Source organism: Ambystoma mexicanum (genome assembly GCF_040938575.1).
Source record: "Ambystoma mexicanum isolate Mex_15411 chromosome 12 unlocalized genomic scaffold, UKY_AmexF1_1 Mex_chr12_unloc.2, whole genome shotgun sequence".
Taxonomy (NCBI): Eukaryota; Metazoa; Chordata; class Amphibia; order Caudata; family Ambystomatidae; genus Ambystoma; species Ambystoma mexicanum.
In genome coordinates, this window is record NW_027182323.1 from 12694007 (window position 1) to 12714637 (window position 20631).

General features: G+C 48.6%; 4 non-coding genes across 4 annotated transcripts; 2 read left to right on the forward strand and 2 right to left on the reverse strand.

The window, feature by feature from the left end:
- Nucleotides 1–5739: 5739 nt before the first annotated feature.
- TRNAF-GAA (transfer RNA phenylalanine (anticodon GAA)) lies at nucleotides 5740–5812 on the reverse strand. Its single transcript has one exon. It is a non-coding gene; the product is annotated as a tRNA-Phe (tRNA).
- A 529-nt stretch (nucleotides 5813–6341) lies between these two features.
- TRNAY-GUA (transfer RNA tyrosine (anticodon GUA)) lies at nucleotides 6342–6428 on the forward strand. Its single transcript is given in 2 exon segments — nucleotides 6342–6378; nucleotides 6393–6428. It is a non-coding gene; the product is annotated as a tRNA-Tyr (tRNA).
- Nucleotides 6429–16350: 9922 nt separating this feature from the next.
- Nucleotides 16351–16423, reverse strand: TRNAF-GAA (transfer RNA phenylalanine (anticodon GAA)). The gene has a single exon. It is a non-coding gene; the product is annotated as a tRNA-Phe (tRNA).
- A 529-nt stretch (nucleotides 16424–16952) lies between these two features.
- Nucleotides 16953–17039, forward strand: TRNAY-GUA (transfer RNA tyrosine (anticodon GUA)). The gene is given in 2 exon segments: nucleotides 16953–16989; nucleotides 17004–17039. It is a non-coding gene; the product is annotated as a tRNA-Tyr (tRNA).
- Nucleotides 17040–20631: the final 3592 nt, after the last annotated feature.

Below are 20631 nucleotides of genomic sequence, written 5' to 3' on the forward strand. Positions count from 1 at the left end.
ATCCCCAAGCAAATGGGCTCGTCGAGAGGGCCAATAGGTTAATTAAGGGAGCCATCCAATTAGCAACCGCTTCAGGATTGGATCCCCTCAAAACAACAAAAGAGGCCATCGCAGCTCACAGACTGACCCCCAACGGGATCACCCAAATTTCTCCTTTTCGCATGCTGAGAGGGAGGAGAGCAGCATCCACGCTAGTACCGCCATGGTTGGCCAAAGTAAGAGAAGACGAAGAAGTAAACATGTCGGAAGTGGTGTGGAGAATAGAGAACAACAAGGCACGCATGAAAAGGTGGAGCGACAGAAGAAGAAGGACCAAACAAGAGTCAGAAGTAAAAGAAGGAGATTGGATCAAAATACGGTTACCGACCAAGGATCAGATCACGGGCTCACGGTTCAGCGGACCTGTGAAGGTGATTCACCGAGGAGCCAACCATGTCCGCACCGTAGATGGGCACACATGGAACATGGAAAGAGTAGCCACGTTTGAAAAGAGGCAAGAGAGAGAAAAGACTTATGAAAGGTCTGAAGCTGAAGGAGTAATGGACAATGAGAGGGGGGAAGAACGAGAGCCGGAGACAGACAGAAGAGAAGTTGAAGGAAATGAGATTCAAGTGGATGCCCCAACTCTCGAGCGAGAAAATGACCAGCAGGACGTGTGCAGTGAGAGAGGCGATCGTCCGCGAAGGGAACACAGAAGACCGGTGAGATACAATGACTATGTATTGCAATGAACTGCCTTTGCATTATCAGGGGGAGGTGTGTAGAGATATCGCAAGACCTGCTGGTCTCGTGAGATCTCATGCGCGGCCGGAAGTGCGGGCCCCGCGCGCTCAGCGAGGCATTCGAGCGGGAGAAAGCCACGGAGCAGGACACGCTCCGGGGCGCTCCTCCCAAGAAGAGGCCTCCAAGCCGCAAGAGAGACTCTCAGCATGTACACGAGTTGTGTCGCAGCTCCAGGGCCTGTTGCCCATCATTGACTCATATCATATATGTTGCAGATTTACTTGAGTGGCACAGAAGAATAAAAGCACACAACTTGCAACCACACCGCCTCCTATCATTTATTGTGAGAATTATACAACAAATTGCTCTAATAACTTACAGGTAATCTTCATTACTCTTAGTCGTACCCTTCCTCGTCACAGCATTTACTTCATGAGGCCCCTGCCTCCGATACAGGACTTTCTTCTATTTCTTTTCTTTTGTCTAACTTCTCCCCTTGACCCTCAGCTTCCTGTTTAACGTATTCAAGCCGCAGCATGGAACCCCCGTAGGGAGGGAGAGGCGGGTCGTCAGTACTGTGACGAGGAAGAGTAGGATTAGGAGTAATGAAGATTGCTTGTAAGTAATCAGAGCATTACCTCCACGTCCACTCTTCCTCGACCCAGTACTTACTTCATGAGGCATACCATAGCAGCAACAGGGAGAGGTCCCAATGAGACACAGAGACAGAAGTGCAGCAACAAAAAAAACACCTTTATTGACTCCAATAATCACATCCCAACAGACAAAACACCAACCCTGAAGGAACCATCCCTAGAGTGAGAGACGTTCAACTGATAGTGGTTGACAAGGTGCTCTGATCCGCCCAGGTTTCAGCCAAACCCCTGTAGAGAAACGCCCAAATCTTCTGTAGAGATAACAGCATCTGGCCAGGAAGCAGCCTAACCCCCTGATAGATCGACCCTGAACGTGGTCAGGTACAGGCAGGCCAGAAACCAAATAGGACATGGAGACAACAGTACGGATCCACCGGCTAATGAAAACCACAGAGGCCTTACGCCCCGCTCCACGGGGCCACAAGTAACCAAGAGACTATCAGACTGCCGGAAAGGGGCAGTCCGAGCCAAATATTCCAGAACTGCCCGCCGCACCTCAATGGCATGCCAAGCCACCTCGTTCGGCGCCTGGGGTTTCTGAATAACCGCAGGGAGAACCAGATCCTGAGAAGTGTGAAACTGAGACACAACTTTAGGCAGAAACTTGGGATCACACCGCAAAACCAGAGTCCGGCAGAACTCTCAAGAAAGAGGGTTGACACAACAGAGCCCCAACCTCCCCCAGCCTATGGGCAGACGTGATGGCAATCAGGAAAGCAGTCTTCAGAGTAAGGTGCTTGATATCAATTTCCGACAGGAGCTCAAAGGGATGCCCCTGAAGGAACTTTAAGTCTGGAGGACGATCCCTGGGGGAAGGCCCTTATAGGTACAAGGACGGGAAGCAGAGACACCCCGAAGAAACTTCCCCACCAACACCTCCCCATCCAGGTGGCCATCAGAGTCCCCCAAGAGGATTTTAATGGAGGCCCATTGGGAGCAAAGTGTGGAGATCGCTATGCCCTTGTCAAAACCCTCCTGGAGGAACTGGAGAATAGCGGGTAGACGGTAAGTGATGCAAGTACTCTCCCACCCTCGACACAGTCTGGGCCAAACTTTGCCAGTGTAGGCCAGGTAGCTTGTAGGTTCAACCCCTGCAGTTGCACGTTGCTCTGGCTCTCAGCAGCTGCGGGACAGGACGATCGTCTGTGGCGGGACAGTAGCCTTTTCTCAGCTCACGATGAAGAAAAGAGGACAGTTCCAGTGCAGCACATCACAGGGCACAAGGGGGCAGGCAGGCAAGGCTAATACAATAACCGTCACCACATCCGGGCAATGCAGGTACTGCAAATGCTCACGGCATGACACACTCTTTTAAATCGCGACCCAGAGGAGCTAGGACAACATTTGGCGGGAGAGGGCCCAGGACCACAAGCTAGCGATTCCCCAAGTCTCGAGTTTCAACTCGGAACAGCAGTGCTCCTATGCGATACCCCAGGTTCAAGCTTGTCAGTTTGCTGGATGGCCCAGGAACACTTCTGATGAGGCTCTTTTTGAGGGTAATCAGGAGGTGCTGAGAGTAGTTGTTCCCCCTACTCCAAAGGGTCGAAGCGCACTTGCAGGCCTTCTGTGGTGGATACAAGAGCAGGGGTCTGACGGAACAACAGCAGGCTCAGGGTGCCAAACCTTCCAGCACTTCTCTGGTGGTTCCAAAGGTCTCCTTTGGCAATTCAGGATACTTGGTCCTTATGTAGTTTGGAGAGAACTTCAGTTGATAGACCTGGAATGGATACAGAGCCCCCTCTCTCATCCGAAATTCGTTTCATGCTCAAATCTAGGATAGCCAACAAAAGATATGCTCTCTTGCATGAACGTCAGGCATGAACCAATCGCGGTCCACATTGGTTCCAGTCATTCAGGCATACCAGACATACTGGCACCAGTAGTGTAGATTGGGACCAGAGAGTCCCAATCCTCTTCCTGGGCATTAGCACACGTGACATGCAGGAGCCCGCGAAAGTTGTGGTTTTCACGGGTGGCTGCATGCCCAAAGCCCTTGTCTGATCGAGCTGGGGGAAGACAAAGGGACAAAATGGACAAAGGACAGAACAAAAGACTTTGTGCCACAGCCATTTCGGCAGTGGCCACAGTCTTGAGCCAAACGCAGTAAACGCAGTATGGTTAACTAAAAAGAATTACAAATACTATAAAAGTAAACTGCTGCCACCAGTTTGTCCCAGGCACACCTGTACAGTCACCAGAAAATCCTTAGAGTGTGTCTAGGGCGATAAAACAAAAGGACCCCTATGTGCGTTACTGTAAGGTACTTGGCACATAGATCAAAAGTTATCAAGAAATGACAACATAATCAAAGACTAAGGGAAATATAGTTTGTCAGTACTGACAGTATGAAGGACGTGTCAGTATCCCCATAACAGATGAACAAAAGCCCAGAGGAGTGCAGCTGAAGGCTGCGCTCCACAGGAAAAAGTCCGGTTAGGTTAGCCAAACAAAAGCAAAAAGTTTGGAGCGGTCCATAAACAGAGGGAAAATTGCACCTAAGGAAAATCTTCCCTAGCGGTGCTTTATTTGGCAAGAGTTAACTTAGTACGATTCTGCTCTGCACTGGCATCCTGGATATGCCGGTGAAGACATTCTTGGCCTCCTCATCCAGGCACCCGGGCAAATGGCACTAAGGTTGGCAGCTTGAACACTCCTTTCATGGGGGCAAAGCTCCCAGCTGAAACCACTGACCGACCACTTCCCTTGCTGAAATCTCGTAACTCCCTCCATTCCTATCCTTTCCCTCTTTCCCCTTTTCTTTATTTGACCCTCCTCATTTCAATGTACATACTTACCTGTTAGCTGGCAGCTTAGCCCCATGGCAGACGCTGTCTCTTGTTGCAGTTCCCAAACCCCCCCACAACCCTCCTCAATCATTGGATTGCCCTGTGGCCATTACTAAGGACTTGTACCCCTGGGTGCCGTGCTCTAACTCCTGGTTGCAGTGGACCCTTGTGGTCTCAACCTGCACTTTTTTATGTATACACCTCATAACTCCGCCTCGGGGCTCTGAAAAACGAACAAAGTAGTGCTCAGTACGACAGTAAAATAGAGAGAAAATTGATACAGAAACAATATAGTTATGAGAGAGAGGGAGGGTAGTTTTCGGTTGCACCCGTGCTCGATCACTGTCTGGGGACTGGATAGGACCGGGATGTATAAAACCTTGCCTGGGGGAACGAAACGCCCCTCTGATCTTCTGCCACTGCCTAGATCCTGCCTCTGATCCGCAGACCGCCTCCGACGTTCAGCCCTGCGACTCTCTACCAGATATACAGACAAAGCCCGGCACCGTGGTGGGTCCATCTCCGCTCCATCCTTTTTTGCACCCCTTGTCTCCCTATCCAGTCCTGTGTGATTGGTGCGGTACCCGGCTTAGCCGCATCAACACACACTTGCCCTCCGCAAGATAAATTAGAAAATTGGAACACTTATACTGCTTCATGGGGCATAGCTGCACCCTCCACCCACCGATCTTGAAACATTTGACGCCCACGCCCTTACCCCCTTCCCGAACCACCATCACCTTAGCCGGACAAAAACAATAGACACGAGTGGTGTGTGTTGAAAGAAAACACCTGCTGCGTGCTTTATTTGGCAAGAGTTAATTTACGGGTGCTCCGTGTACAGTGCATCACAGTGACAGGATTCTACTCTGCACTGGTGTTTTGTATATGCTGGTGAAGATATTCTTGGCCAACATAATTATAGGGAAGGTTACACAGAAGAATGGCACTTGCCAGTGATTATGACTTCTGCAAAACCTTAAATCCATCACTTTTTGTTTTGGTGGGAAACTGGACATCATTAACAAGGACTGTGTGTCGCTCACAGGTAATTGGATGTCACTGCTTATGATGTCATGTTGTGTGATGGCATTCAGTAGAATATAATTTCCCAGGACATCATCTGGGTCAAAAGTTGCACCAAATGGTTCACCCACCTACCCTACCCTACCCCACCCCACCCGCGCAAATTCAAAAGTTGTCACCACTTCACCTATTCCTTCAACCGCAGCCCTTTAAAAAAAAAACACCTATGCAACTGGAAATCTTTGCAAAAGCATTAAACTAAATAATGCCCAGTACTGTGAGTTGTGAATTATGGCCATATGTGCCCTGAGTCACATTGAAATATTATGACCCCTATAAGTCTCTTTTCCATTTCATGGCACAGACAGGACATGTTGAAATGAGCAACAAGTTTTAACATGGAAATTACATTTGGGGAGATATGGTAGAAAAATAAGAATTAGAGATTTATTTCCACTGCATCGTCTGCCATTCAATGATAACTTTAAGTGTGAAAAGATTCTGATTATCAAATGGAGCAGCATGAAAAACCTTTACAAAATATCCGCTGCCGAAACCCGGGATCGAACCAGGGACCTTTAGATCTTCAGTCTAACGCTCTCCCAACTGTGCTATTTCGGCTGATTGATTGTGCTCTTCGGTCGTCTTGCAAAGAAACAGACATCTGCAATCCTAGACCTCATTTCCTTCCTTTTTTGTTGTTGCAATATTGCCCCAGTTATAGCATCGGATTTTCCATTTCTTTGTTTATTCTGTAACCAGCAAGTACAATGGAACAAAACGGGTGGGATGTCAGGAAGGAGATCAATAGAGCTGCTCGCCAAATCATTTCGAAAGAAAAATCGCATTTTCGGCTCCAGGTGCAACTATCACGTGCACGGAGCCTCTCTCCATCGTGCTGTTTCTTGTAGATGTGTGATGGGCCCTTGGCTGTGTTCTAAGTTGATCTTTAAGTACTTTCGAACCGAACCCGCACGGTACTCTTGGTGTCAAAAAATCACGCGGTATACAGCCTGATAATGAATTTAAGGCATTGAAGTGCAACTATAGGGAGCAGGATCAATATTGAAATCACACGTATAAACAATGATATCTGTCACATTGTGTGCTGGTCATTCAGCATGCCATTTGCAATCGCCTGTACAGGTATCCTTCGATAGCTCAGTTGGTAGAGCGGAGGACTGTAGTGAGGTAATCAGATATCCTTAGGTCGCTGGTTCAAATCCGGCTCGAAGGACATTTTGCTAATAAAACACTTCTGCCACGTAATATCAATGGAAACCGCACACTTATACTGCGCTGTATTTGGTCACATTGAACGACCGGTTCTCAACATTTTTATGACTTTTGGAAACCAGATTGTGATCGTTTGTGCTGGTTGAAAGGTGAGTTGTCTTCCTTTTTAGCAGGACAAGGTTGCCTGTGCTCGGATTCTGTGTCAAGACTGGAGGCCCGAATTATGCTTACGCTTCTCTTTTCTCGAGCAGCATTAAAGCAAAGAATATTAAAAAGAAACCATCACAAAAACGACATTTCCCATTAAAACAGCTGTTTGTAGTCCGTTTATGATAGGTCGAATGTTGTTTCCATGTGACTATTGTATCCAATCCTCTCTAACCACGTCCATAAACCTGGCTTCCTTTCTCTTCCTTTCCTCTTTCTTTGCTGCTTGGGCAGCAGTTAAGTCAAACTTTATTTACAATTGTGTAGAGATATGCGAGACCTACCGGTCTCGCGAGATCTCGTGCGCGGCCGGAAGTGCGGGCCCCGCACGCTCAGCGAGGCATTCGAGCGGGAGAAAGCCACGGAGCAGGACGTGCTCCCGGGCGCTCCTCCCAAGAAGAGGCCTCCAAGCCGCAAGAGAGACTCTCAGCATGTACACGAGTTGCATCGCAGCTCCAGGGCCTGTTGCCCATCATTGACTCATATCATATATGTTGCAGATTTACTTGAGTGGCACAGAAGAATAAAAGCACACAACTTGTAACCACACCGCCTCCTATCATTTATTGTGAGAATTACACAACATAATTGGCGACGAGGATCATCACTAAAACCCGCATGGAGCCATGCAAGGAGCGACACCACCACCGCCCTTCCTGCAAACTCCAGGTAGGCTTGCCATTCCGTGGACACAATGGCAACCCTTATTCACAACGTATGTAGAGGCCATGGGCGGTGCGGGCTACTCGGCGGCGAGACACAGAGCGATGTTACTAAATGCCCTGGGCGTTGAAGGACAGAGGGTGTTTGAGAGTCTCACCCCGGAGCCAGTAGCTGGTGATAATGATGATGAATTCAAGGAGGCTGTGCGAAGGATTGTTAAAAGGTTCGCCAGCAAGGAGAATACCGTCCTGCACAGGATTCGGTTCTACAGCCGCAAACAGGAGGCGTCCGAACCCGTTGATGATTATGTCACCAAACTGCGCGAACTGGCGGTGCTCTGCAGTTTTGGTAACAACGCTGAGACTCTCATCTGCGACATGCTGGTGGTCCACACCAACAGCAGAAAAGTACAAGATAAGTTCATTTTAGAGAAGGAATTGCAGCTGGAAAAAGCTATTGAAATAGCGAGAGCAGTTGAGGAGATGGTAGGCAGAAGGAAAGAATTTGCAAGCGGCCACGGCCCTACCGAAGTTCAATCAGTGGCAATCCGCCCAAAGAAGGAGAGGCCGGTCCTCGATGCGAGAGAAGGAAAATGGGGAAAGAAAGAACCTTTGAAATGCCACAGGTGCACCAGCACGAAGCATCTAGACTTCGATAGAGAGTGCCCAGCAAGAGACAAGGAGTGCTCAGTATGCAAAAAGATTGGTCACTTCTCAATTATGTCTCGGTGGCGCAACAAGAAGATCACGAGTGTTAACGCTGAACACAACACAGAGAGGGATTCGTCCTCGGAAGATGAAGGGAGACCGACAGTCATCATGGTGAACAGCTCACGGGCCAGAAGGGAAAAGCCCCACTGTGCAATCAAAATAAATGGACTGGAAACAAGGGTCATGGCTGATTCGGGTTCTGATCTCACCATAATACCCCTACGCACGTACAAAGAGATGATGGGTACAGAGACGGTCCAAGTACTCAGCACACGGCACAAGCCTACAGTTTTTGGTGGTGCGTCTGTAGACTTGTTGGGCTACATCAAAGGGAAAGTAGAGTTCAAAGGAAGAGAGACCACCACCAAAGTTTACTTTAGTCAAGAAGGCCCAGGGGTATTAGGGTGGGACGACCAGGCGAAACTGAAAATCAAGCTGGACCCCAGCACAGAGGATCAGGTACTGTCAGTCAGTTGGAGGAGCGCACCAGTAGTGAAAAGTGATTACCCCAAACTATTTTTGGAAGAATCTGATCACATCAAGGGCTTCGTCCACAAAATATTACTCAAAACCAACGCAGTTCCGGTCAAGCACAGATTAAGGCCAGTACCGACAACGGCAAGAGACACACTCAGAAGCCAACTGGACAGAATGAAGAAAGATGGCGTCATCGAAGAAATTGAAGCTTCTGAGTGGCTGAGCCCAGTGGTACTCATAAAGAAACAGAACTCACAAGAGCTAAGAGTATGCATTGACCTCCGCAGCCTAAACCTGGAAGTTATTGCAGACAGCTACCCGCTGCCGAGCATAAATGAGTTAATCCTCATGATGAAGGAAGCCAAAGTATTCTCGAAACTGGACATGAGGAACGCCTACCATCAAATTCAACTGCACAAGGAGTCCAAGCCACTCACCGCTTTCATCACCCTGTTTGGCACGTACCAGTTCACCAAAATGCCATTTGGTTTATCATCTGCAGCCTCAGCGTTTCAACGCATGATGGATGCTCTACTGCGGAACGTCAGGAACGTGGCTTATTTCCAGGATGACATCCTTATCTACGCAAAGGACGAACAGATGCACGACGTCACATTGAGAACAGTCCTCACCAAGCTGCAAGAAGCGGGTGTGAGATTAAGGTACAAAAAATGTGTGTTCAAAGCAAAAGAAGTTGTGTATTTGTGGTACAAAATATCAGAAAAAGGTATAAATCCCAAGCAAAACTTACTGCAGGCCTTAATTAAAGCTCCAGAACCCACCAACAAAGACGAAGTGAGGTCATTCCTCGGGATGGCGGAGTACTATGCAAAATTCATCCCCAAATTCTCGGAAACCTCAGCACCGCTCCGAGAGCTCCTCAAAAAAGGGTCGGAGTACACGTGGCAGGAAGATCAGAAGAAAGCGGTGGAAAGCATAAAACAACACATAGTTGAAGCGCCATGCTTGCAACCGTTCAACCCAGAGTGGAGTACAGTCATGACTACAGACGCCAGTGCATATGGACATGGGGCGGTCCTCACTCAGAAGAAGGGCGACACGGAACATGTGGTAGCGTTTGCCTCGAAAGCCCTATCGTCAGCTGAACAAAACTACTCCACCATAGAGAAGGAGATGTTAGCGTGTACATGGGCTGTGGAACATTTCAGGACATATGTGTGGGGCACGAAGTTCAAGTTGGTTACCGACCATAAGCCCCTCATCCACATGCTCAGCTCAGGTGGCACCAAAGTGTCAACACCCCGATTAGCACGCATAGCAGCAAAACTGCAGGAATACACCTTCGAGGTGCAACACATCTCCGGATGGAAGAATTTGCAGGCAGACTGCATGTCAAGATTGCCAGAGGGCAAGGACAATGCCACCACTTTCTTACAAGAAGAATGCATTGTAGCATCCATTACAGATCTCAAGGCACCCGACTACCTGGAACTCAGCGAAAAACACTGGATGGAAGAAGACGGAAAGGATCCTACCATGGTGAGAATCAGAGAATGGATCAAAAACGGATGGCCAGACGAAAGGGCAGTGCCAGAAGGTATGAGACCTTATTGGAAAGTGGCAGATGAGATCTCAGAAGCCGACGGCATAATTATGAAAACCGACCAGATAATCCCGCCCGCAGGCATGAGAAAAATCATTCTGTGCAGGGCCCCTGCGGGCCATCTGGGGAACACCATGACACGTTGCAGAGTGAGAGAAGCCTACTGGTGGCCGTCCATGGACCTGGAGATCCGCACCATGATTGAGAGATGCCATGAGTGTCTCAACAGTGACAAGCGCCTGAAAATCGGACAGGCGCCCATGATTCCCACAGAAACCCCGGAAGCGGTGTGGTCAAAAGTGGGTCTAGACTTCATAGGACCATTGGAGACGATGGCGCCCGAGCATCGGTACGGCATAGTGCTAGTGGACTATTTATCGAAATGGTCGAGGCCGAGTTTGTTCCTAACATCACGACCGCAACCGTAATAGAGGTCCTGACGGCCATTTTTCAGAGCGAAGGGCTCCCCAACGAGTTAGTAACAGACAACGGAGTACAACTTATATCCAGAGACATGGAACTGTTTCTGAGGAAGCACAACAAACACCAGAAGAAAGCAGCACTCTACCATCCCCAAGCAAATGGGCTCGTCGAGAGGGACAATAGGTTAATTAAGGGAGCCATCCAATTAGCAACCGCTTCAGGATTGGATCCCCTCAAAACAACAAAAGAGGCCATCGCAGCTCACAGACTGACCCCCAACGGGATCACCCAAATTTCTCCTTTTCGCATGCTGAGAGGGAGGAGAGCAGCATCCACGCTAGTACCGCCATGGTTGGCCAAAGTAAGAGAAGACGAAGAAGTAAACATGTCGGAAGTGGTGTGGAGAATAGAGAACAACAAGGCACGCATGAAAAGGTGGAGCGACAGAAGAAGAAGGACCAAACAAGAGTCAGAAGTAAAAGAAGGAGATCGGATCAAAATACGGTTACCGACCAAGGATCAGATCACGGGCTCACGGTTCAGCGGACCTGTGAAGGTGATTCACCGAGGAGCCAACCATGTCCGCACCGAAGATGGGCACACATGGAACATGGAAAGAGTAGCCACGTTTGAAAAGAGGCAAGAGAGAGAAAAGACTTATGAAAGGTCTGAAGCTGAAGGAGTAATGGACAATGAGAGGGGGGAAGAACGAGAGCCGGAGACAGACAGAAGAGAAGTTGAAGGAAATGAGATTCAAGTGGATGCCCCAACTCTCGAGCGAGAAAATGACCAGCAGGACGTGTGCAGTGAGAGAGGCGATCGTCCGCGAAGGGAACACAGAAGACCGGTGAGATACAATGACTATGTATTGCAATGAACTGCCTTTGCATTATCAGGGGGAGGTGTGTAGAGATATCGCAAGACCTGCTGGTCTCGTGAGATCTCATGCGCGGCCGGAAGTGCGGGCCCCGCGCGCTCAGCGAGGCATTCGAGCGGGAGAAAGCCACGGAGCAGGACACGCTCCGGGGCGCTCCTCCCAAGAAGAGGCCTCCAAGCCGCAAGAGAGACTCTCAGCATGTACACGAGTTGTGTTGCAGCTCCAGGGCCTGTTGCCCATCATTGACTCATATCATATATGTTGCAGATTTACTTGAGTGGCACAGAAGAATAAAAGCACACAACTTGCAACCACACCGCCTCCTATCATTTATTGTGAGAATTATACAACAAATTGCTCTAATAACTTACAGGTAATCTTCATTACTCTTAGTCGTACCCTTCCTCGTCACAGCATTTACTTCATGAGGCCCCTGCCTCCGATACAGGACTTTCTTCTATTTCTTTTCTTTTGTCTAACTTCTCCCCTTGACCCTCAGCTTCCTGTTTAACGTATTCAAGCCGCAGCATGGAACCCCCGTAGGGAGGGAGAGGCGGGTCGTCAGTACTGTGACGAGGAAGAGTAGGATTAGGAGTAATGAAGATTGCTTGTAAGTAATCAGAGCATTACCTCCACGTCCACTCTTCCTCGACCCAGTACTTACTTCATGAGGCATACCATAGCAGCATCAGGGAGAGGTCCCAATGAGACACAGAGACAGAAGTGCAGCAACAAAAAAAACACCTTTATTGACTCCAATAATCACATCCCAACAGACAAAACACCAACCCTGAAGGAACCATCCCTAGAGTGAGAGACGTTCAACTGATAGTGGTTGACAAGGTGCTCTGATCCGCCCAGGTTTCAGCCAAACCCCTGTAGAGAAACGCCCAAATCTTCTGTAGAGATAACAGCATCTGGCCAGGAAGCAGCCTAACCCCCTGGTACATCGACCCTGAACGTGGTCAGGTACAGGCAGGCCAGAAACCAAATAGGACATGGAGACAACAGTACGGATCCACCGGCTAATGAAAACCACAGAGGCCTTACGCCCCGCTCCACGGGGCCACAAGTAACCAAGAGACTATCAGACTGCCGGAAAGGGGCAGTCCGAGCCAAATATTCCAGAACTGCCCGCCGCACCTCAATGGCATGCCAAGCCACCTCGTTCGGCGCCTGGGGTTTCTGAAAAACCGCAGGGAGAACCAGATCCTGAGAAGTGTGAAACTGAGACACAACTTTAGGCAGAAACTTGGGATCACACCGCAAAACCAGAGTCCGGCAGAACTCTCAAGAAAGAGGGTTGACACAACAGAGCCCCATCCTCCCCCAGCCTATGGGCAGACGTGATGGCAATCAGGAAAGCAGTCTTCAGAGTAAGGTGCTTGATATCAATTTCCGACAGGAGCTTAAAGGGATGCCCCTGAAGGAACTTTAAGTCTGGAGGACGATCCCTGGGGGAAGGCCCTTATAGGTACAAGGACGGGAAGCAGAGACACCCCGAAGAAACTTCCCCACCAACACCTCCCCATCCAGGTGGCCATCAGAGTCCCCCAAGAGGATTTTAATGGAGGCCCATTGGGAGCAAAGTGTGGAGATCGCTATGCCCTTGTCAAAACCCTCCTGGAGGAACTGGAGAATAGCGGGTAGACGGTAAGTGATGCAAGTACTCTCCCACCCTCGACACAGTCTGGGCCAAACTTTGCCAGTGTAGGCCAGGTAGCTTGTAGGTTCAACCCCTGCAGTTGCACGTTGCTCTGGCTCTCAGCAGCTGCGGGACAGGACGATCGTCTGTGGCGGGACAGTAGCCTTTTCTCAGCTCACGATGAAGAAAAGAGGACAGTTCCAGTGCAGCACATCACAGGGCACAAGGGGGCAGGCAGGCAAGGCTAATACAATAACCGTCACCACATCCGGGCAATGCAGGTACTGCAAATGCTCACGGCATGACACACTCTTTTAAATCGCGACCCAGAGGAGCTAGGACAACATTTGGCGGGAGAGGGCCCAGGACCACAAGCTAGCGATTCCCCAAGTCTCGAGTTTCAACTCGGAACAGCAGTGCTCCTATGCGATACCCCAGGTTCAAGCTTGTCAGTTTGCTGGATGGCCCAGGAACACTTCTGATGAGGCTCTTTTTGAGGGTAATCAGGAGGTGCTGAGAGTAGTTGTTCCCCCTACTCCAAAGGGTCGAAGCGCACTTGCAGGCCTTCTGTGGTGGATACAAGAGCAGGGGTCTGACGGAACAACAGCAGGCTCAGGGTGCCAAACCTTCCAGCACTTCTCTGGTGGTTCCAAAGGTCTCCTTTGGCAATTCAGGATACTTGGTCCTTATGTAGTTTGGAGAGAACTTCAGTTGATAGACCTGGAATGGATACAGAGCCCCCTCTCTCATCCGAAATTCGTTTCATGCTCAAATCTAGGATAGCCAACAAAAGATATGCTCTCTTGCATGAACGTCAGGCATGAACCAATCGCGGTCCACATTGGTTCCAGTCATTCAGGCATACCAGACATACTGGCACCAGTAGTGTAGATTGGGACCAGAGAGTCCCAATCCTCTTCCTGGGCATTAGCACACGTGACATGCAGGAGCCCGCGAAAGTTGTGGTTTTCACGGGTGGCTGCATGCCCAAAGCCCTTGTCTGATCGAGCTGGGGGAAGACAAAGGGACAAAATGGACAAAGGACAGAACAAAAGACTTTGTGCCACAGCCATTTTGGCAGTGGCCACAGTCTTGAGCCAAACGCAGTAAACGCAGTATGGTTAACTAAAAAGAATTACAAATACTATAAAAGTAAACTGCTGCCACCAGTTTGTCCTAGGCACACCTGTACAGTCACCAGAAAATCCTTAGAGTGTGTCTAGGGCCATAAAACAAAAGGACCCCTATGTGCGTTACTGTAAGGTACTTGGCACATAGATCAAAAGTTATCAAGAAATGACAACATAATCAAAGACTAAGGGAAATATAGTTTGTCAGTACTGACAGTATGAAGGACGTGTCAGTATCCCCATAACAGATGAACAAAAGCCCAGAGGAGGGCAGCTGAAGGCTGCGCTCCACAGGAAAAAGTCCGGTTAGGTTAGCCAAACAAAAGTAAAAAGTTTGGAGCGGTCCATAAACAGAGGGAAAATTGCACCTAAGGAAAATCTTCCCTAGCGGTGCTTTATTTGGCAAGAGTTAACTTAGTACGATTCTGCTCTGCACTGGCATCCTGGATATGCCGGTGAAGACATTCTTGGCCTCCTCATCCAGGCACCCGGGCAAATGGCACTAAGGTTGGCAGCTTGAACACTCCTTTCATGGGGGCAAAGCTCCCAGCTGAAACCACTGACCGACCACTTCCCTTGCTGAAATCTCGTAACTCCCTCCATTCCTATCCTTTCCCTCTTTCCCCTTTTCTTTATTTGACCCTCCTCATTTCAATGTACATACTTACCTGTTAGCTGGCAGCTTAGCCCCATGGCAGACGCTGTCTCTTGTTGCAGTTCCCAAACCCCCCCACAACCCTCCTCAATCATTGTATTGCCCTGTGGCCATTACTAAGGACTTGTACCCCTGGGTGCCGTGCTCTAACTCCTGGTTGCAGTGGACCCTTGTGGTCTCAACCTGCACTTTTTTTATGTATACACCTCATAACTCCGCCTCGGGGCTCTGAAAAAACGAACAAAGTAGTGCTCAGTACGACAGTAAAATAGAGAGAAAATTGATACAGAAACAATATAGTTATGAGAGAAAGGGAGGGTAGTTTTCGGTTGCACCCGTGCTCGATCACTGTCTGGGGACTGGATAGGACCGGGATGTATAAAACCTTGCCTGGGGGAACGAAACGCCCCTCTGATCTTCTGCCACTGCCTAGATCCTGCCTCTGATCCGCAGACCGCCTCCGACGTTCAGCCCTGCGACTCTCTACCAGATATACAGACAAAGCCCGGCACCGTGGTGGGTCCATCTCCGCTCCATCCTTTTTTGCACCCCTTGTCTCCCTATCCAGTCCTGTGTGATTGGTGCGGTACCCGGCTTAGCCGCATCAACACACACTTGCCCTCCGCAAGATAAATTAGAAAATTGGAACACTTATACTGCTTCATGGGGCATAGCTGCACCCCCCACCCCCCGATCTTGAAACATTTGACGCCCCCGCCCTTACCCCCTTCCCGAACCACCATCACCTTAGCCGGACAAAAACAATAGACATGAGTGGTGTGTGTTGAAAGAAAACACCTGCTGCGTGCTTTATTTGGCAAGAGTTAATTTACGGGTGCTCCGTGTACAGTGCATCACAGTGACAGGATTCTACTCTGCACTGGTGTTTTGTATATGCTGGTGAAGATATTCTTGGCCAACATAATTATAGGGAAGGTTACACAGAAGAATGGCACGTGCCAGTGATTATGACTTCTGCAAAACCTTAAATCCATCACTTTTTGTTTTGGTGGGAAACTGGACATCATTAACAAGGACTGTGTGTCGCTCACAGGTAATTGGATGTCACTGCTTATGATGTCATGTTGTGTGATGGCATTCTGTAGAATATAATTTCCCAGGACATCATCTGGGTCAAAAGTTGCACCAAATGGTTCACCCACCTACCCTACCCCACCCCACCCGCGCAAATTCAAAAGTTGTCACCACTTCACCTATTCCTTCAACCGCAGCCCCTTAAAAAAAAAAAACACCTATGCAACTGGAAATCTTTGCAAAAGCATTAAACTAAATAATGCCCAGTACTGTGAGTTGTGAATTATGGCCATATGTGCCCTGAGTCACATTGAAATATTATGACCCCTATAAGTCTATTTTTCATGGCACAGACAGGACATGTTGAAATGAGCAACAAGTTTTAACATGGAAATTACATTTGGGGAGATATAGTAGAAAAATAAGAATTAGAGATTTATTTCCACTGCATCGTCTGCCATTCAATGATAACTTTAAGTGTGAAAAGATTCTGATTATCAAATGGAGCAGCATGAAAAACCTTTAAAAAATATCCGCTGCCGAAACCCGGGATCGCACCAGGGACCTTTAGATCTTCAGTCTAACGCTCGCCCAACTGAGCTATTTCGGCTGATTGATTGTGCTTTTCGGTCGTCTTGCAAAGAAACAGACATCTGCAATCCTAGACCTCATTTCCTTCCTTTTTTGTTGTTGTAATATTGCCCCAGTTATAGCATCGGATTTTCCATTTCTTTGTTTATTCTGTAACAAGCAAGTACAATGGAACAAAACGGGTGGGATATCAGGAAGGAGATCAATAGAGCTGCTCGCCAAATCATTTCGAAAGAAAAATCGCATTTTCGGCTCCAGGTGCAACTATCAGGTGCACGGAGCCTCTCTCCATCGTGCTGTTTCTTGTAGATGTGTGATGGGCCCTTGGCTGTGTTCTAAGTTGATCTTTAAGTACTTTCGAACCAAACCCGCACGGTACTCTTGGTGTCAAAAAATCACGCGGTATACAGCCTGATAATGAATTTAAGGCATTGAAGTGCAACTATAGGGAGCAGGATCAATATTGAAATCACACGTATAAACAATGATATCTTTCACGTTGTGTGCTGGTCATTCAGCATGCCATTTGCAAGCGCTCGTACATGTATCCTTCGATAGCTCAGTTGGTAGAGCGGAGGACTGTAGTGAGGTAATCAGATATCCTTAGGTCGCTGGTTCAAATCCGGCTCGAAGGACATTTTGCTAATAAAACACTTCTGCCACGTAATATCAATGGAAACCGCACACTTATACTGCGCTGTATTTGGTCACATTGAACGACCAGTTCTCAACATTTTTATGACTTTTGGAAACCAGATTGTGATCGTTTGTGCTGGTTGAAAGGTGAGTTGTCTTCCTTTTTAGCAGGACAAGGTTGCCTGTGCTCGGATTCTGTGTCAAGACTGGAGGCCCGAATTATGCTTACTCTTCTCTTTTCTCGAGCAGCATTAAAGCAAAGAATATTAAAAAGAAACCATCACAAAAACGACATTTCCCATTAAAACAGCTGTTTGTAGTCCGTTTATGATAGGTCGAATGTTGTTTCCATGTGACTATTGTATCCAATCCTCTCTAACTGCGTCCATAAACCTGGCTTCCTTTCTCTTCCCTTCCTCTTTCTTTGCTGCTTGGGCAGCAGTTAAGTCAAACTTTATTTACAATTGTGTAGAGATATGCGAGACCTACCGGTCTCGCGAGATCTCGTGCGCGGCCGGAAGTGCGGGCCCCGCACGCTCAGCGAGGCATTCGAGCGGGAGAAAGCCACGGAGCAGGACGTGCTCCCGGGCGCTCCTCCCAAGAAGAGGCCTCCAAGCCGCAAGAGAGACTCTCAGCATGTACACGAGTTGCATCGCAGCTCCAGGGCCTGTTGCCCATCATTGACTCATATCATATATGTTGCAGATTTACTTGAGTGGCACAGAAGAATAAAAGCACACAACTTGTAACCACACCGCCTCCTATCATTTATTGTGAGAATTACACAACATAATTGGCGACGAGGATCATCACTAAAACCCGCATGGAGCCATGCAAGGAGCGACACCACCACCGCCCTTCCTGCAAACTCCAGGTAGGCTTGCCATTCCGTGGACACAATGGCAACCCTTATTCACAACGTATGTAGAGGCCATGGGCGGTGCGGGCTACTCGGCGGCGAGACACAGAGCGATGTTACTAAATGCCCTGGGCGTTGAAGGACAGAGGGTGTTTGGGAGTCTCACCCCGGAGCCGGTAGCTGGTGATAATGATGATGAATTCAAGGAGGCTGTGCGAAGGATTGTTAAAAGGTTCGCCAGCAAGGAGAATACCGTCCTGCACAGGATTCGGTTCTACAGCCGCAAACAGGAGGCGTCCGAACCCGTTGATGATTATGTCACCAAACTGCGCGAACTGGCGGTGCTCTGCAGTTTTGGTAACAACGCTGAGACTCTCATCTGCGACATGCTGGTGGTCCACACCAACAGCAGAAAAGTACAAGATAAGTTCATTTTAGAGAAGGAATTGCAGCTGGAAAAAGCTATTGAAATAGCGAGAGCAGTTGAGGAGATGGTAGGCAGAAGGAAAGAATTTGCAAGCGGCCACGGCCCTACCGAAGTTCAATCAGTGGCAATCCGCCCAAAGAAGGAGAGGCCGGTCCTCGATGCGAGAGAAGGAAAATGGGGGAAGAAAGAACCGTTGAAATGCCACAGGTGCACCAGCACGAAGCATCTAGACTTCGATAGAGAGTGCCCAGCAAGAGACAAGGAGTGCTCAGTATGCAAAAAGATTGGTCACTTCTCAATCATGTCTCGGTGGCGCAACAAGAAGATCACGAGTGTTAACGCTGAACACAACACAGAGAGGGATTCGTCCTCGGAAGATGAAGGGAGACCGACAGTCATCATGGTGAACAGCTCACGGGCCAGAAGGGAAAAGCCCCACTGTGCAATCAAAATAAATGGACTGGAAACAAGGGTCATGGCTGATTCGGGTTCTGATCTCACCATAATACCCCTACGCACGTACAAAGAGATGATGGGTACAGAGACGGCCCAAGTACTCAGCACACGGCACAAGCCTACAGTTTTTGGTGGTGCGTCTGTAGACTTGTTGGGCTACATCAAAGGGAAAGTAGAGTTCAAAGGAAGAGAGACCACCACCAAAGTTTACTTTAGTCAAGAAGGCCCAGCGGTATTAGGGTGGGACGACCAGGCGAAACTGAAAATCAAGCTGGACCCCAGCACAGAGGATCAGGTACTGTCAGTCAGTTGGAGGAGCGCACCAGTAGTGAAAAGTGATTACCCCAAACTATTTTTGGAAGAATCTGGTCACATCAAGGGCTTCGTCCACAAAATATTACTCAAAACCAACGCAGTTCCGGTCAAGCACAGATTAAGGCCAGTACAGACAACGGCAAGAGACACACTCAGAAGCCAACTGGACAGAATGAAGAAAGATGGCGTCATCGAAGAAATTGAAGCTTCTGAGTGGCTGAGCCCAGTGGTACTCATAAAGAAACAGAACTCACAAGAGCTAAGAGTATGCATTGACCTCCGCAGCCTAAACCTGGAAGTTATTGCAGACAGCTACCCGCTGCCGAGCATAAATGAGTTAATCCTCATGATGAAGGAAGCCAAAGTATTCTCGAAACTGGACATGAGGAACGTTTACCATCAAATTCAACTGCACAAGGAGTCCAAGCCACTCACCGCTTTCATCACCCTGTTTGGCACGTACCAGTTCACCAAAATGCCATTTGGTTTATCATCTGCAGCCTCAGCGTTTCAACGCATGATGGATGCTCTACTGCGGAACGTCAGGAACGTGGCTTATTTCCAGGATGACATCCTTATCTACGCAAAGGACGAACAGATGCACGACGTCACATTGAGAACCGTCCTCACCAAACTGCAAGAAGCGGGTGTGAGATTAAGGTACAAAAAATGTGTGTTCAAAGCAAAAGAAGTTGTGTATTTGTGGTACAAAATATCAGAGAAAGGTATAAGTCCCAAGCAAAACTTACTGCAGGCCTTAATTAAAGCTCCAGAACCCACCAACAAAGACGAAGTGAGGTCATTCCTCGGGATGGTGGAGTACTATGCAAAATTCATCCCCAAATTCTCGGAAACCTCAGCACCGCTCCGAGAGCTCCTCAAAAAAGGGTCGGAGTACACGTGGCAGGAAGATCAGAAGAAAGCGGTGGAAAGCATAAAACAACACATAGTTGAAGCGCCATGCTTGCAACCGTTCAACCCAGAGTGGAGTACAGTCATGACTACAGACGCCAGTGCATATGGACTAGGGGCGGTCCTCACTCAGAAGAAGGGCGACACGGAACATGTGGTAGCGTTTGCCTCGAAAGCCCTATCGTCAGCTGAACAAAACTACTCCACCATAGAGAAGGAGATGTTAGCGTGTACATGGGCTGTGGAACATTTCAGGACATATGTGTGGGGCACGAAGTTCAAGTTGGTTACCGACCATAAGCCCCTCATCCACATGCTCAGCTCAGGTGGCACCAAAGTGTCAACACCCCGATTAGCACGCATAGCAGCAAAACTGCAGGAATACACCTTCGAGGTGCAACACATCTCCGGATGGAAGAATTTGCAGGCAGACTGCATGTCAAGATTGCCAGAGGGCAAGGACAATGCCACCACTTTCTTACAAGAAGAATGCATTGTAGCATCCATTACAGATCTCAAGGCGCCCGACTACCTGGAACTCAGCGAAAAACACTGGATGGAAGAAGACGGAAAGGATCCTACCATGGTGAGAATCAGAGAATGGATCAAAAACGGATGGCCA